Genomic DNA, 19,101 nt, shown 5'->3' on the forward strand with positions numbered 1-19,101 from the left:
ATCCATCTCATTTGAATGTCATTATATGGTCATTAGTATACTACTGACTGCACCAATTTTCATTCTACCATGATTGTGCTACAGATATCTTTGAATTACACATGCCCTGCATGACAATACTTACTGCATAGTCTAACTTTACACATTGTGCTATTTTTCCTTTCTGAATAGCCCTACTGTGTTTTATACCCTCTACGAGTACCAGTTATATACACACATAACATGGTATCTGTAAACAAACATTCAATTGTGTATTTTAATAAGTAATGAAAACAACAAATAGATGTGTGCTGTACTTTCCAAAGTAATATGAATTAAACTTAACCTCTGTATGAAATAATTTAATTTATTCCCATTATTGCTTTATACACCTGTTTGTTTATTTGTTTGTTTACTTTTTAATTTCAGCATGATAACCATGTAAGCAGGTGGTTGAGAGACCCTTTTGAGTCACAAGCTCCATGGTGCAAGGTATAAACAATTGTAAATAGAATAAAGCATTATACCACTTTTTAAAAGACTGTCAAACAGTTTGGCAAAATGCAGAAGTGGAATTCAAGCAAGATGATAGTGGGAAAAAATATCAGAAATGGAAATGAGGTCAAAGTATAACTACCAGTTTGCAGGCAAGTAGGGCATTTTTGCTCATGCCTGAAATATTTGTATGTATGTATGAAAAATGTATAAATATAAATGAGCTGTTTAATAGGGTGGCTATGGTATAGAAGGATCTCTCCATTTTTATTTATTTTTTATTTTTATGTGCAATGTTGTTCTTTAAACCAATGAGTGTGTATTATAGATGTCTTGCATTGTCGCGATTCATCAGCAAATTGTCCCTTTGCAACAAAATATCACACTTGCTCTCACTTGCAATTTATATTGTTTCGCTCTAAATATGTTACATTATATCAACAATAGCTATCTGTGCCTAGATGTATCATTAGTTATGAAACAGTCAAATAAATAAAACAATTTATTGACATGGAACCTGTGTGTCTGCTTGCTGGTTTATTTACTTTGTAAAATAAATGAAACTACAGTTTCACATGGAATATGTGTGTCTGTTTACTTACTTATGTATGTATGTATAAAGTTATACAGGCTAGTACTAATTAGGAAAAAATGACTGTCTAGTTTATAGGAATATACATTGAATAAAAGCCATTAATTTCTTGTGATTTCATCAGATTTCAGTTATAATTGAAGGCATACCTCTCAACCTTATAGTATAGAGATAAAAGCCTTGACAGAAATATTTATGTGGCTACAATAGTTACTAAAATCCAAGATATAAGAGTAGAGGACAGTAACTTTATTCAAAAGTGTTACACAAGAGCAATAAGGTACAAGCAGAAGACAGAGTCCATATGATTCGAAGATGACCAGTTACTCCCCAGAAAGTACCCTCTACCACTTATCCCCCACTGTTACTAAAGGACGGGTCCTCACTGTACTCTCCAGAGCTAAACACACTACAGCAATGAGCCTTGATAATATCCATGGATGCCTGCTATATAGTTTGAAACATGACCTGTGAGGCACACTAGGATCTGTATTCAGCCACAGCCTCTAGACAGGCTTCATCCCTAGGGAATGCAGGACTGCAATGGACATCCTACTACATAAAGTTGGACCATCAACAGACCCAGGGAACTACAGACCCATAAGTTGGACTAGCCTTATATGCAAGAACATGGAAAAAGTTATCATGGATCTAATAAATACAGACATACGAAATCTTCAAACACTGAACTCATCTCAGTTTGGTTTCATTAAGGGTAGGTCACACCTACTAAACCCAGTGGACTACTTTGTAAAGATCACTTGAGCCATGGATGATGAGCAAAATAGTGCAAACTGCCTACCTTGATCTGGCAAAGGCATTTGACACAATACCTCACTTGGGTATTATAGACAAACTCACACATTTAGACATAAATCCCTATGTAATCTGGTGGATAGTCAAATCGCTCATGGATGGGACACATGAAGTTAGGGTGGGGGAATCCTCTTCCACCAATAGGCCTGTTACTAGTGGTGTTCAACAGGGCTCAGCACTTTGCCCTCTCCTGTTTGGAATATACATCTCTGAAGTCTTAGCAAATATAGAGGGTCTTTGGATGACCAAATTTGCTGATGACTACAAGCTGGGTGCCAATGATTGATTCCTCCAAAGATATAGATATCCTTGAGGAGGGTGTGACAGCCAAGTAACTGGTGCCAGAACCATAGCCTAAAACTCAATGCAAAAAATGTATATTTGTACCCTTTGGGAAGATGACCACACCTGCAAATTGCAACACTGATAGCACTCTCCTAAGAGTAGACCCAGTGGTAAGGAACTTGAGAACTCAGGTGGACAGTAACCTGCGCTTTGATCACTATGTGTCCATGGTGGTGAGAAAAGCCTTCTATGTGGTCTAAGTTATAAGTTGTGGCATCCAGTTCTAAGGCGATCATAGTCCCACTATGCTCAGCCCTCATTAGACCAATAATTAAGTACAATGCACTCTTCAGCATGTACCTGACCAGGCATTTTGCAACAGCTATAATGGCCACAGAGATTCCTCATTAGAAATATACAGTGTGTAAATAGCATGTCCTATGTGTCCTATGTGGGCCACCTCAAACCCTCCTACAGACTACTGAGGGGGTGATCTATGCCTACCCTACAAGGCATTCTCTGATCCAGCCCCAATGGATCTGTTACACATTCACAAAACAAACGAGCACAAGAATTACCCAGTCTAAAGATCTAAACCTTATTTGTGACATAAGCAAAACATGCTGGAGAAACAGGTGTGTGTTTAAGAGATTACTCTTTCTCTGGAACAGATTCCCCATTTATGTGAAACTGAGCTCTTCTTTAAGCCTTTTCAAATGATATTTGGACCAATGAATGGGAAATCATAAATTCATTCCTACTTCTCACATGTGGCCTTTATGGACAGCAACAGTTCGTAGATGCACTAAGGCACAGACATAGACCAAAGTCATTCTAGTCCTTGGGCACTGATAATTATGAAAATTGGGGCATGTATGGCTAGGCTTAAAAAGGTTCTAGGGCCATTAGCCTGGTAATCCCTTATGGGGATTTTTTTCTTGTGAGTTGTAAATGTATGAAACTGCTTTCTTCAGAAATTTGAGAAATAAGAACATGTTGGAATCCAAAAATACATATAATAACCAAAATCAGCTATAGTGGAATGCAGAAAAAGGTAGGATACTTGTTAGCAAGGAGCTTCTTTTTAAATAATCTATAGTTTACTGAGTATGAACACAGATGTATAAAATATATTTTATAGAGCATATATCATGGACAGAAGTTGGTTAAAAAATAAAAAAAGACAACTGGATACACAAGTCCCAAGATAAAAAAGTGCCTGATCCTCATATGTGCACTGGTTCCAGGACTAGAAAAAAATGACAGTGTAAAATCTTCAAGATGCAGAAACATTCCAACCACTGGGTTAGGCCAGGTTCAGGGGAAGAATGCCCCCCACCACCACCATCATTGCAGAAGGAAGTAGTAGTCCACAAAAACTGATAATCCAAAAAAAGAGCCATACAAATGATAGAGTGGACTACTGAGGATAAGAACGAAATTATGCATTTTTACTATTATGCAAGAAGCCCAGAATTTCCAGATAGAATATATTCAAAAAGATTAAGAGAAAAATTAGAGGAAAGAAAAATGCTTACACAAGAAAAACTGTCAAAACCTTCAAATGCATGTTTGTGTTCATTAATACAACATATCCATGAAAAACATTATATAGACAAAGAAACTTTGAGCCGTTTGAAAAAGAAGCAACTGAGGAAGTGCAAAAAAATATAAAGACAAACCCTAGAGATTTTTGAAAGGCATAACAAATAAACAAGGGAAAGAAAGAGGTCTGACATGCTACAATATTTATGCAATAGAGAAAGTCAAAGCAATCAATACAAGAATGCAGCTCCAAAGATATTTGAAGGAAATATAGGCAAAGGCATGCAGGTATGGAAACTTTCACTATACAAAACACAAGATCACAAAGGTGAACATAAAACAGAAGATTAGTAAAGTAGACATTAAACAAATATAAGCTGAAGTTATGGACTACTTGTAAAGTGAAGGATTTAGTGTAGAAAGTATAGCACAGGTTATGTCACAACATGATGGAACAATTAGTCCGCAAAGTATTGAGAAATGGGAAGAGTGTGAAGAAAAAATATGGACATGGGAATGTAAAATACATTTAGAATGATGCAATATTTATGCAAAGGCGAAAGCAAAACATATCAGTATAAAAAAGATCTTAGCAGAGAAATACAGGCAAAGGCATCTGGAAAGAGAAAATTTCACAATACAAAAATAAGAAAACAAAAGGGAAAGTAGAAAAGAGGATTAGTAATGGTCAATTTAAAGAAAAAGAAACTGAAGCTATGGATTACCCGCAAAGTAAAGGATTTAATGTAGAAATTCCTACAGTGAGTGTCACAGCATGATGGAACAATGAGTCTAACACATTAAGGAGAAACAGGTGGGACAGGAAGCCTCTGATCACTTGCCAAATGAAGATTCTCTGGAGACTTCAGCAGGAAATGAGTACAAACATTCAGCTAGAGTTGCACAGCAAGGAAAGGAGCAAAAAAAATCTCTGATTCCCATATGAAACAACAACAGATGATGCAGGAGGCAGCTGAAGAGAATAATGTCATGGAAAGATGTTCAGGAACTTTCCGTAGAATGCCTTTAGCAAATGGAGAACAAAGAATGCGCTCTGAGTTTAGAAAAAAATGATCTAAGCCAAGAGTTGCTTGATTTAATATAGATGGATAGACATATTAATATTAATGAAAAAAGATTACAGAACATGAGTAAGACCCAAAATGTTCGAAGTCTGATTAAACAAATGAACATAGTAATTAAATATTTTAAAAGAAATTTGTGTAATATAACAAAAGTAAATAGGCTATATTAATGTGCAGCTAAATTAATAACAGATAAAGTCTTACTACAAAAACAGGGCAATAAGGGAAAGGAACTGAAGAAACAAAATGCCATCATGGAAGTACTGAACAGAGAAAGCTATAAAGCAGTTAAGACAAGAAGTGTCACTGTTAAAAGAGTACAGAAGAGGGAACAGATCAACAAAAATACTTATAAAGTTATATGTGATAAAAGTAGTGTGCAGATTCAGAACAGACCAGGATCTATTGTACACTATTGCAAATAATAAACTAAAGATATCAACACTGGCAGAAAACTTAGAAGATATGCTGATAAATATAAAGGGACAGCATAAAATAAGCAGTTCACTGATGGCCCAAAAAGGTTTACAGAGAACTGGGAAACAAGTCAAAAGGAATAGAAAGAAACACCACAAAAAAAAAAAAAAGGAATAGGGATTATTTTAAATATTGCTCTTATAAATTTAGAACATTGCGACAGTAACATATTTTTTGAGTAGTATGCATTTTCCGAAGGATATGAAGTCAGAAACTCAAATGTATACCATTAATTAGTGACTTCAATCCTCAGTGATTTGCCAGAAAACCACTCATTTTATGAGGAACAGACTGAAAATATGAGTCAAAGATCTGGACATTCTGCAAAAATTTGGACAGAATCATTCACATTCTCCATAAGACTGATGCCTGAAGCAACTTCGCAAACATCAATATTCAGAAATTATGCATAGGCTTATATGATAAAACTGAATGATGACCTGTATGTATATGTATATATAGATCCCATTCAGACTCTCGAGATTTCAGAAAATCAAGACCATATGATGGACTTTCCAAAAACTTGAACTTCAGAAAAACAACACAAATCTACCTTTTTTCAATGTTTTTGCATGGTGGCAAGTCCCCCTGCACTCTCTGCAAATCTGAGATCACACTACAGTGGGGAGTAGCTGAGTGTTCAGAGAACAGGCTAAAACAAAATGCTAAAAAAATACAGTATTGTCACATATGGAAAGCAATCCCTCAATAGAAAACACACCTTGCCAAAATGAACATATTGTGAGAGATTTTGGAATATGGTTAAATAATTCCCTCTCCTTTCATCATCATGTCACAACAGTGGCTGAGACATTCAGCCTATCCGGCACAGCTGATTATAAAGGGTATCTCCTCAAGATCCAAATAAGTCCTTACCCCTATATATTCTGCAGTGATCAAACTCAACATAGAATGCAATGCCCCCTTTGGAATATATATTAGCAGACATATCAAGCAGTTGGAGAGACCTCAAAGGTTCTTAACAGCAAAACAGATCATGGACCTATAAGAAATGAGCTATCAGGAGAGGCTGGAGGCTCTGAGCCTGTATTCAGTGTTCTGTTGGCTCTATAAGAGTGAAATGCGCATTGATTTTCAAACTATTAGGGATCTGGCAGTCAAAGACCTCTTATACGTCCACAAATCAAACCATCCAGCAAACAACAGCAGGACCAGAAATCTGAACCAGTTCTGGCAAATAAACAAATGGCAGAGAGACAGATTCCTCATGCAATTACTATACAAACTTCTGTCCAGTACTCAACATGGCTTTCATCCCTTCCACAGTACTACCGCTGCTCTAATGTCTTTCATTAACAAAGTTAACCATCAGAGAAATCCCGGGAAATTTGTATCCTCTATCTTTTTTGATGTATCCAAAGACTTTGATATGGTCTCACATAGTAAACTAATCAGTATCCTCTGTGAACTGATTCTAAGCCAGTCTACTCTTGTTGGGTTCCAAGACTATCTAAATGGGTGCCAGCAAGCAGTACTATGACAACAAAACCTCTCTCTCTCTCTCTCTCTCTCTCCTTCCTGTTAACCTAGGTGTGCCCCAGATCTTCATCCTAGGCCCCCTACTTTTCTATGTATTAACAATATCCATACTTCAACACCACATGCCTCTGTTATTCAGTATGCAGACAATTCCAAACTAAAATGTGCGGCTCCTACAGTGCAAGAATTATGATTGCTTACACAAGACTCTTTCTCTGTAGTTGAAACATGGCTAACTAATTCCCAGCTAATTCTGAACCCCAACAAAACTAAGCTCATGCTTTTCCATCCTGCAAGGCCTCCTGTACCCCTCCCCTCATTTAACATTGTGTCCAAGAACAATACAATCTTCTCACCTGTAGCTCACACTAAGCTCCTGGGAGTTATGATAGATAGCAACATGGGATTTGATATCCATATTTCACAAACCATAAAGAAAGTACACAAAAAACTTGGCAAACTATATAGAAATAAACAGTACCTTACAAAAACACAAAATCAGCTATAGCATAAACACATTTAATCTCGACTCTCCACTATGCCTCACCTATTCTCACCAATCTACCAAATTCTGACTTAGCAAAATAGATCCCTGCTATAACAACATTGCTAATTTTGCAACCATAGGTGCTTAGTGATCTAAAAAGGGCATTTTTTATAACTATTTACTAACACAACATAGGTTCACTTGGAGGACATATTAAGCTTAGCCAATTCCATTTTGATGCTTGAATTAACATTTTCTGATTGCTCTTACCTATCCCATGGCTGATAATTGTATATTAACCCTAGTGAGAATAACTGTGATCATAGTATAGATAATTTGAGGGGGACCCATGTAAGTGATGCAGCATTTAGGAACTGCCTCTATCCACTAGTGGCATGAGGGGTAATCCTGGAGTACATTTTCTATTACCCATCCTTAGATTCAAGTTGCATTTGAATATAGATAGATGAGCTTTGTTTTATTTTTATGGATAGTGTGAAGATTGAGTGAAGATAGATGAGGGCTGCCAGCCTAGCCAGATAGAATTTTATAGATAATTCTGTCATTTATAAATATTAATGTAAGCCACAGGCTTGTTGTCTTAAATGGAAAAAAATGCTGTTACAAAAATGTAACAACAGTGCACTCTGCTGACCAAGTAAAGCATGTTGTGACCCTTTGATCTAAAGTCAGCTCCGGCCTATCTAGGTGAAGGAATTCTTGCTATTGTTTTAAGGCCAGAGTTAATGGCCATAATTTGCATGCATAAATGTCCTTTATGGCTTTTTGCATGCATAAATGTCCTTTATGGCTTTGCTTCCTGACCAGGTGTGAGCTTAATAAAGAATGTAGCCTATTAGCCTGGGAACCCCAGGAAAGCATGAATAATTGTGTAATGTGAACCAGGAATGTGATTTTAAAAACAAAGAGAATCAGACAGCCTTAAGCATTTTTGTCTTGACCATCCAACTCATCAGCACTGTCTTCCTCTACATGTAAGTTTATCTGAGACTTGTGTTTTCTCTTAGAAATAGCTAGAAACTAGAAAGATTAGACTAAGTGTTCTTCTGTGATGTCAGAACTGTACTACAGAATTATTTTAAGTATTTCTCTGTGATCTCTGAACTCTTGACTAGCACTGTGTAGTAAAAAGTATTGTCTTGTGTTTTAACTATTTGTTATTAAATATTTTAAAACCCTTTCAACTGTGGCTGTTTTTGTAGAGATAATTTAAGCTCTTTAGAGTACTTGCATGCCTTTGGTGAAATTGTACAAAGCCACTCTAATAGCTTTAGCCCTGGGCTATACTACCAATTGGATAATAATATTACACAGTAATAATTGGACACCCTTTTAAGGGGCTTTGAGTAGCTGATAAATATTAGTGGATGGTGGCAGCTGGTACTACCGTATAGTCTGGGAAAAAGGGGCACAGCTGGAGAGCCTTTGCCAGCCTTCCCCATAAGTGTCTGTGTGGTTGTATAAACTCTTCTCAAAGTGAGTGTGTGTGGGGGTGTGTGTGTCAGCTACTTGGGCAGGGACACAAAGCACTGGTTGGACAGAGAGGGTGCTGGAGGTTTTAGCTTGCCCACTAGGCTGAGATCTGGACCCTATAGCTGTGCCAGTGGGGAGTCTTACTGGGGACCTGGAGAGCAAGGGAGCGACCAGCCCTGGACTGACTGTGATCTCTGTGTGCTCTTAAGGGAAATTGCATTTTACTGTGTGTATTAGTTATCCTTTCATCCTATATGAGACGCCCCTCAGTGGTGTTAGTGGTGGAGACTGAGGCTCCTTGATAGCTGGACCAGGGCACAGGTGACACAGATAGTCTGTTCTGGAACAGAGGTAGCCTCTGTGATATATATCCATCTTTCCACAACATTCAGTTTAGATACCTGGACTGAGTATTTCTGATGCCATTTGACTTGCTGATGCTCAGTAGGGCCATCTGTATCAGGTCAGAGGATGCCTTGTATGCCAAACACGTCACCTCTAAGCACTCTGTAGGATACTGGGTATAGTAATAAATCTTTGAGGTGGTCCATGCAAGACCTATTGTTTAGGACTTGTATCCTTTTAGTAAGGTATCTCTGAAGGTAATCCAAATTGCTGAATGGGGCTGGACAGATACATGCCAAAGTGGGCATTATACAAAATGACTGACCTAATGAGAGCTTTGTAAAGAGGACAACAACATCTCTAGATCTAGTCACAATCAATTTGTTTATAAGCTGTGCAATATAGAAAGACTTTCTTATGACTCTGGGCACAAGTTGGTCAAAAGTTAGGTCACTGTACACACAAGTTCCCAAATGCCAAACAACTGGGTCAAGTTCTCAGAGGGCATTGTCATGATTTTGACACCAGTTATTATTTGGGACTAACCTTCCTGCATGCTGGTAAAGTCATTTGGGGATTCAGTAACTGCTCCTAGCTTGCAGTCATCTCAAACTTAGCTGGCCAAAACCCTTTGGTATTTTCTTTTACTTTTGAGATATATATTCCAAACAGAAATGTTCTCGGCATCAAACACTGGGGGACTCAATAGGTGACAGGTCTCTTCCCCTATTTTGATTTCCTGCATCCTGTCAGCAAGTTGGCAATCCAACTAGTGATGCAAGTGTTTGCTCCTACATTATTCATCTTTTGTACTACACCTGAGTAGGGGAATATGTCAAAAGGCTTGGCCAGGTTAAGGTAATCTAGTGTGAACTGTTTTACCTTCATCCATTGCTTTGGTAACAAGAGTAAAGCTTAAAATTTGCCCATGATTTTGAGCCTTTCACACTTTTCTCTGGGCTGTTTTCAAACACATTTTTAGAGCCATGCGTACATGTATGCATTCTTTGATTCACCTTCCTGATTGTTGTTGTTTGTCTTTCAGCTTTTTCCCTGTAAGGGGTCGCCACAGTAGAACTCCGGTCAGCTAATGATTGGCAGTAGATTTTTTATGAAACGCCGAGGTGCCAGCTCAACGCCCAACCTTCAACGCAGGCACACCCATTTATGCATGCATGTCTTTCGAACGCTGCCCAACCGTGGGGAGGACATGCAGACTCCATACAGAAGGCACTCCCAAACCAAGCCGAGAATCGAACGGGAGAACCTCTTGCTATGAGGTAACAATGCTACCACTGTACCACCGTGGAAGTTCACCTTCCTGATCATATTACATTATATTTCTTGCATAATACAGCACCAGTTGTTAGAATGTGTTTTAAATTTGTAGTGTTGAACAGTCTTCTAGTAAGCAATGAAACAAAATGAATGAACCAATAATGTTAAAACTACCCATTTCAGAAAATTTCAACCATAAAAGGCCACTCAGACTTCTGTCATTACAATCCACCAATATTAGTAAATATGTAAAACCTCTGCAGCAGTAAGTCATCTAAATAATTCTACATTAAAAGGATATCTAACTAATGAACAGGTTGCTGCTAGGAAACAACTTTATATTTCATTGTTTCATCTACAAATAAAGTGGCTGTTGCCCTTGAAGAATAAATTGCCTATGTTACATTAAAAAACGATAAGCTAGTAATACTGCAATAGGGAAACTAATAACAGGTTCAAAGTTACTAGATAACTCCTCCAAAGGAGGACATTCACAGGACCTCAGCATCCACTCCCTTTAAAGTACAACACAGTACAGTATCAGCGATCTAACTGCATACTGTGGGAGTAGAACCCACAGCCTTGTGCATCAAAAGTAAGTACTACCTGTTGTGCTACTAACAATGCAAACAGATTTAGAATAAGTAGCACTAAACCTCTCTTCCCCTGAAGCTCTCAGCACCTTGCAAAAGTTTTTATTTATTTAACATTGATTTATGGGAAAGTCTGACTTGGAATCAAGCCAATATTCAGCAGAGGCCCAGGGAGAAATGCTCCAGATGCATGTTTTTGTAATGTGGGAGGAAATCCACACAAGCACAAGGAGGACATACAGATTCTACACAGAAGGCACCCCATCTTAGAATCAAACCAGAGAACCTCTTGCTGTGCGGCAACAACACTACCACTGCACCACTGTACCGTCCACTTGGCACAACTAAATCTTTCAATTTCACAGCAGAAGAAATCTGTAAAAAGCCAAAATTTATTTGGGGGGGGGCAAAGGCCCAAAACCAGGGACACATTTTAAATATTACCTGTATAATCTTAGAAAGTTGCTAAAATAGTGTTTTGTGTTACCATGTGTTTCCTAAAAAGATAGGAAGACTGAAACTTAAAGGGTTATCATTATTTAGTGAATTCCGTTCCCACTGATTTGCCAGAAAACCACAAATTTTAAGAGGAACAGACCAAACGTATGAGCCAAATATTCTGTGAAAAGAGGAACAGACCACAAGTATGAGCCAAATATTCTGTGAAAATCTAGATTGTTGAGAGCTATGGACTCAACTCCCTGGATCACAAGTGGTGGCATGGGTAGAGAATGCAAGCTGTTCTACCTAAGGTACTGGGTTTGAGACTGAATAATTCTAACCACCAGGTATAATTACCCACACACACACACACACACACACACTTTCCTAAATGCATCAGCACACGCGCACACACACACACACACACACACACACACACACACACACACACACACACACACACACACACACACACACACACACACACACACACACACACACACACTCACTCCTTCTTAAATGCATCAGCAAGAGAACTAACACAACTTACTAAAGCAAAATACTTCGGGAGGGGAGCAAGCAAGCAAACATCTTCATAAGAGAAGACTTGTACCTAAATGAAGCACACTGCAATACCTCACACACACACACACACACACACACACACACACACACACACACACACACACACACACACACACACACACACACTCTTTCCTAAATGCATCAGCACACACACACACACACACACACACACACACACACACACACACACACACACACACACACACACACACACACACACACACTCCTTCCTAAATGCATCAGCAAGAGAACTAACACAACTTACTAAAGCAAAATACTTCGGGAGGGGAGCAAGCAAGCAAAAATCTTCATAAGAGAAGATTTATACCCAAATGAAGCACACTGCAATACCTCAGACACACACACACACACACACACACACACACACACACACACACACACACACACACACACACACACACACACACACACACACACACACACACACACACACACACACACACACACACACACACACACACACACACACACACACACACACACACACACACACACACACACCCATGGGAAACAAAAAGCCTTGCACATAAAAAAATCCTCTCCTTCCTAAATGAATCAGCAAGAGAACAAACACAACTTCCTAAATGTATCAGCAAGAGAATGGCACCTAAATGAACCAGAACGACACCTAAATGCATCAGCAAAAGAATGAACACAACTTCCTAAAGCAAAATACTTTGGGAGGGGAGCAAGCAAGCAAAACTCTTCATAAGAGAAGCCTTGTACCTAAATGAAGCACACTGCAATACCTCACACATAAAACCTTTACACATAAAAAATCCTCTCCTCCCTAAATGAATCAGTAAGAGAATGGCACCTAAATGAATCAGCAAGAGAATGAACACAACTTCCTAAATGCATCAGCAAGAGAACGGCAACTAAATGAATCAAAATGGCACCTAAATGAATCAGCAAGAGAACAAACACAACTTCCTAAAGCAAAATACTTCAGGAGGGGAGCAAGCAAGCAAAACTATTCACAAGAGAGTACGTGAACCTAAATGAAGCACACTGCAATACCTCAGGGGGAGCGGGGGCAAACCAAAAGCCTTGCACATAAAACTTCTCCTTGCCATGGGTGTTGACGCTGGTAGAAGGCTGTATTGAAATTGCTAGCAGCAATCAGGAATATAGTTTTTCTGTGGACTTTTCATTTTAAACTTACTTCCGTGCACTTTTCTGTTTAAATTCACGTTAGCATGTGACGCACACGAGTCCTCCATTGTGTCCTCCTTAAAGGAAAAATTCCATGGAGTTACAGGTCTCGCAGCTGTAAAACTGGGGGGGGGGGGTGCTGCTCCCCCCTCACTCTATGGATCCGGCACCTATGTTTGCAACAGACTCTCCCTTCAGGTCACATCACTGTACAGCACTCAAGCAGCTTAACTGGTTAGAACTTCTTCAGGTCTTATTCTGTAACCAACTAAATACGGCCCATAAAATTCTCAACTAACCACAGAAAACCCCTGCCCTCTAAAATCTACTACATCATAACTCCAGTAACAGGATTCTTCGCTCTAGCAACAAATCCCTAAACATGTAACCATGGCCAAGAATGATGCAGACGACTCCCTGTTCTCAAAGTATATAGCTAAAATGTGTAACACACTGCCTAATAATATAACTTCTACAACTAGTCTATCTCATTTAAAAAAAATAGACGTAAACTAGAAACAAACTAGAAACAAAACAACTCCGGAAACTCCACAATGAGACGGCACCTCCATCTCCGCTATGTTGAACCAGGCAGCAAGTGAGACAGGATTCGAACAAGGATGAATGACAATTTATTCAGTAAAAACCGAACATACATCAAAAGAAGCAAATGGTTAAGCGCTTTCATCTGCTATATTATATATCTGCTATATATTCCTGTATTAGCCATGATAGTAGGCATCCCCAAAATACACAAGGAAATCAATAATCCCCCATTCCGCCCTATTATATCCGGAAGTAAATCTAAGACATTCAGTATAGGGGTAGCTATAGATAGATGGGTCAAACATATACATGTTAACACTCCACACCTTGTTAAGGATTCATGGATGTTACATTTGGAAAAGAAATTTGATCTATATTACCACTGATGTAATTGATCTATTCTCATGTATCCCTAGACAACAGGGATTAGAGGACTTTTGTGATAGCTTGAGAAGATACTCTCATCTAAGCTGGGACTGTATTAGTTTAATTACGGATATGATGGGGTTAGTATTGGAGAAAAATTGCATATATTTTGAAGGGGAACACACACAACAGACAGAAAGAAGAGCTGGGGGGCCTTCCTCATACTCCTTTTTTCGCCAACTTGGTCATGCTGGAATGGGAAAACCAACATTTATTTGGTAGTGATTTTTATCAACATGTGGTGTATTATACAAGATTTTTGGATGACATGTTCTTGTTATGAGATGGGCCAGAAGAGCTTATTAAAGACTTTATAGATTATTTAAATCTATCCAGTAGTTTTTTGAAATTTAGACATAAAATCAGCACAGAAGGTGTTGCCTGTCTGGATACTTATATAAGACATGCAAGTACTGGATTCCAATCCGAAATACACAGAAAGGAAACATTCTCCAATGGATACTTGGCATACACTAGTAACCACCCCAGACATATTTTAAAAAACATCTTTAAAGGACAATGTATTAGAGCGGCTAGAATGTCCTCCAGTTATGAAATAATGGTAAAAGAAGTACAAAATATAAGAGTTATGTTTGCTAATAGGGGCTATCCTATATTATTACTTGATGATATTTCGTCTTATGTTATTAATGAATGGGGAAAAAAATACCCACCTATATTGGGTACTGAAATGAATAATATTTTATAGTGTCTCTAAAGCTATCATGTACAGCCTTTTACTTATATAGGAAAAAACTGAAGAAAGGCAGTTTAAATGTATATATGACCATTTGTACAAGATCAAGGTTAAAGATACAAAATAAACGTAAATATCAATAGATAATGATTTCATATCTATTAAACCCTTCTTGCAGTTATTATAGGGTACATATATGTTATAATATAGTGTGTATGTTTTACTATTTTATTATTGTGAAAATAGATGAAGTTATTTATTTGTTATTTTTTATTAACAAACATCAATTATAGTTTTAGTATATATTTTATAGATTGTGAGTTCATTTAAAATAAGGCTATTATTTGTATGCATAAAGTTTTAGTATACATATTTTTGCAGCATTATATGATATGTACATTACAGGCTGTAATTAAGTTATATGCATTGGCACTTTAAATCAACATATTTTAAACATGAGTTAAGTTGCTGAAATTGTGGCCAAAAAAAGTTGTTGTCATTTATCCTTGTTCGAGTCCCGTCTCACTTGCTGCCTTTCACATAGCAGAGACGGGAGGTGCCGCCTCATTGTGTTATTTAATAAATGACTATGTTCATGCACTACTCTGGATTAATAGTGATCTTAGGTCTCAGTAATCATAGCTACTCTGACAGACTGAAAGGCCTGTCTCCCACTAAAGTTCCTATGCTATGAATGACCCTGCACTCTAAAATCACCATCACCACAATAAAGCTAGTTGTAAACCTATACTATCACATCAACAATATTGTAAACCTATACTATCACATCAACAACACCAGAAGCCATGACAAGTGCATTACCCAATACATTCCACATTTATGAAATAACCAGTTTGGATAATTGCAAAAATTCAGGACAAAACCAATAAAAACAGTACATCCTTTTGTAAATATTATTTTCTTTCAATCTTTTATGGATGAAATCAGAGCTTCATTTTTCTGACCTTGTTTTATCTACCATCAGGGAAAACTACTAATGGGAATGTGGGTGTGTTATATACTGGCTGATTAATAATAAAAATGTAACATTTAGGTCAGTTGTAGTTTATAATAATTTTTTTCAGCCGGTTTAGGACTAAGTCACTTACTCACAAAGCATATTCATTACCCAAATTTGTCTCAGCATAGGCCTCAGCTTTAGTAAGCAATCTCATTAAATGACAAAGAAGAATATTCACAAGTGGTGATCTTTAAATGTGTAAAAACATGTCCCTATGGAATATAAACACAAGCTATTTCATTTTAGCTGTTATCTAGTTACAACACAAAAAGACAGCCAGCGGGTGGGGGGATGGGGTTCATAGCTGGGTTTCTGTGAGGATACTGAATAACATTAGTAACCCTTCTCTATCTTGTTATTAAGGCATTGCTACTAAATATTTTGGCTTTTGGCCTGCATGATTGACATGCCAAGCCTGTGTGAGGTTGCATGCAAAATACGGTTGAGTGACAACAAGCCATGCAGATTATCCAGCGACCTGTTGAATATTAATTATGAATATTCCATCTGCCACTGTTTATTGCCATTCTTTTTTTTTGTTTCTCAAAATTTTTATTTTTAATTTTTCGATATACAGAAGACACAATGTTGCCATTCTTGAAATACGGTCACTAATTAAGAGATGTAAGGACAGGTTCAGGTATTAGTGGGACAGAAGGGCAGTATGTACGCAGTACTTTACACCCCATCCTACTTTTGTGCTTTAGATTGCTTTTGCAGGGGGGGCAAGCCCCCCTGTACCCCCCCCCCACCTTTCTTAAGTATACTTTTGTGCTTATCAGAATAACACAAAATTTGTAGTTTTCTGGTAAATTACTGAACATGGAAATCAATAAATAATGACACACATTTTAATTTCACAGTTCACATTCTTTTGAAATGCATGCTAACATAAAACTTGTAAAGCTAGCAACTTTCTAAGTTTATAAACGCAGTAATTAAACTCTCTCCCTATATTTGGTAGTTTACCCTCCATTCTATTAGGCTTTGTTCAGATTTTGGGCGTTAAAAGATTGAGAGGTAGGTGTCAGTGTTAACAACTGGAACTGTACATTAAACATTACGGTTCCAGGTTTGTACCTCTGTTATCTTAGTTACCGTGATCCACTGTCCCCAGAAATAAACGCAGCAGACATTACAATTAAAAAAAAAAAAAAAATCACATTTTGAAAAATACATATCTGCAGACCAACAGAATGACATGGAAAATTCTTTGGTATATAGGGAGTGGCACCACAAATAAATACTGGATGTCAAACAGCTAAGAAACAGTAATACTTAAAACAGAATACAAGTAAAGATTTCTGCCATGTGCATTCCTGCACAGAGGACTACAAATAGTTTAGGTGAATGTTGTTATATAGAACAGATAACGCACACTTGCAGCAGCGCGTACATTCAACTAGACTGTTTTCCATATTCTATTTGGTGACGTTGGGTATTTCATGTTTATTCACAGTAAGACTAGCAATTACAGGGACACGTACAGTAGTGGGCGGGTTTTGGGCGGTCATTGCTACTGCGCATCTGGTGAGGTAATGTTCTAATACAAAACCAATATTTTAGTTTTTGTGTTTGTGTGTGTGTGTGTGTGTGTGTGTGTATATGTATTTAATTTATTGAAACCAAAAAGTAATCAATTTTCAGTCATAAACCACAAAGGTCCAACACACACACACACACACACACACACACACACACACACACACACACACACACACACACACACACACACACACACACACACACACACCTCTCAGTTGTCCCGAATGTGGGGGAGTACTACTAACTTGTTCTCTAAATTTTGTTCCATCCCTCCTAAATTTGGACATTATTTTGAGTTAATAGCACCCACTAAGAGTACCTTTTCCCTAATTATTTTTTCTTTGTCCATAATTCCGAGGTAAAAGTTGAAAGACATGAAACATACAAACACGCAGATTGTGCTAACAAATATGCAGCTATTTACCACATTACAGGAGTGGGCCACTTTTTCCCCTTTTGTCAGGCTCCAACTTGTTATAAAACAAACACAAAAGGCAAAACCACAAACTGAGAAACGAAAAAACCAAAGGCGAGCAGGAATACGTAAAAAACACAATTTAATATAGTAAGCGCTTTCGGAAACAGACTGTGCTTCTCCTTCTTCAGACTTAGAACATACAAATTGAAATGCTTATATAAAACAGCCTCAAATATCAATTAATTAATTAATTAACCCAAAAATCAAATTTTAAAGATAAAGGGTCCATTATTTAACCTTTTCGAAAAAATTGCTAGCAAGACAAGTTGTATTCAGTCAAGCAAAACAACTCTTGATTATCAGGAATCCATACCAACCTCATTCATGCATTTTAATACAAATCTAAAACAACAATAAATAATTTTACACAGGTTTATCAAAAGCTAAAAATGTTCCAAGATTATTTTAAAACAAGTGTAGATATATGGATTGCATGCAATAGGGAAATCCTAGATAAATCATAAATTACGTTTTACAACTTCATCTTTTTAAAGAAAAAAGCCTTAAAAAACACTTAATGGAAACTGTTTCATTCAGGCCTGGGGGCAAATGTGCTGCAGTAGAAATTTGCCATCTTAGTTCTTCAATTTCCAAATTGATTTGCCAAGGGCCACCTCTAACATCTGTACTGATATGTTTTAAAACAGAAAACCTAAAGGAGTGGTCTGGATAGTCACCAATGTGCCTGGCCAATGCACTAGTTGTATCTTTCTTGCTAATGGCATACATATGTTCGTAAATTCGTTGCCTTAGCTTTCTTTCGGTCTTCCCGATATAGAAAGCTTTACAGCCTCGGCAGTTGGCACAATACACCACTCCCTTTGTGTCACATGAAAGTTTGCCCTTGATTTTATATACCCTATCCCTAATTTCAATTTGGGAATTCGTGTTTAAATGTTTACACTGTTGGCACCTTCCACACTTAAACATGCCCTTGTTTTTATTAGGGGGTGGGTTGGTGGAATATTGCAACAACTGTTTTAAGTTTTGCCCTCGTCTAAAAGTAATTTTTGGTTTGTTACCAAGAACTTTATATAGAGATGGATCTTCTAAAATAAGGGTCCAGTTCTTATATAAAGTTTCCCTAATAAAAGAATGATCCAAATTGTATGTAATTAAAAAGCTGGTAGAGTGGCAATTAGTATTACTCAAAGGAAAGTCGTTTACCTCCTCAACAGGAATAACACCATCTTCGAAACCCGTAGTTGTTCCCAA

This window comes from Protopterus annectens, chromosome 8.part0 (assembly GCF_019279795.1).
Source record: "Protopterus annectens isolate FY-2018-M chromosome 8.part0, PAN1.0, whole genome shotgun sequence".
NCBI lineage: Eukaryota > Metazoa > Chordata > Ceratodontiformes > Protopteridae > Protopterus > Protopterus annectens.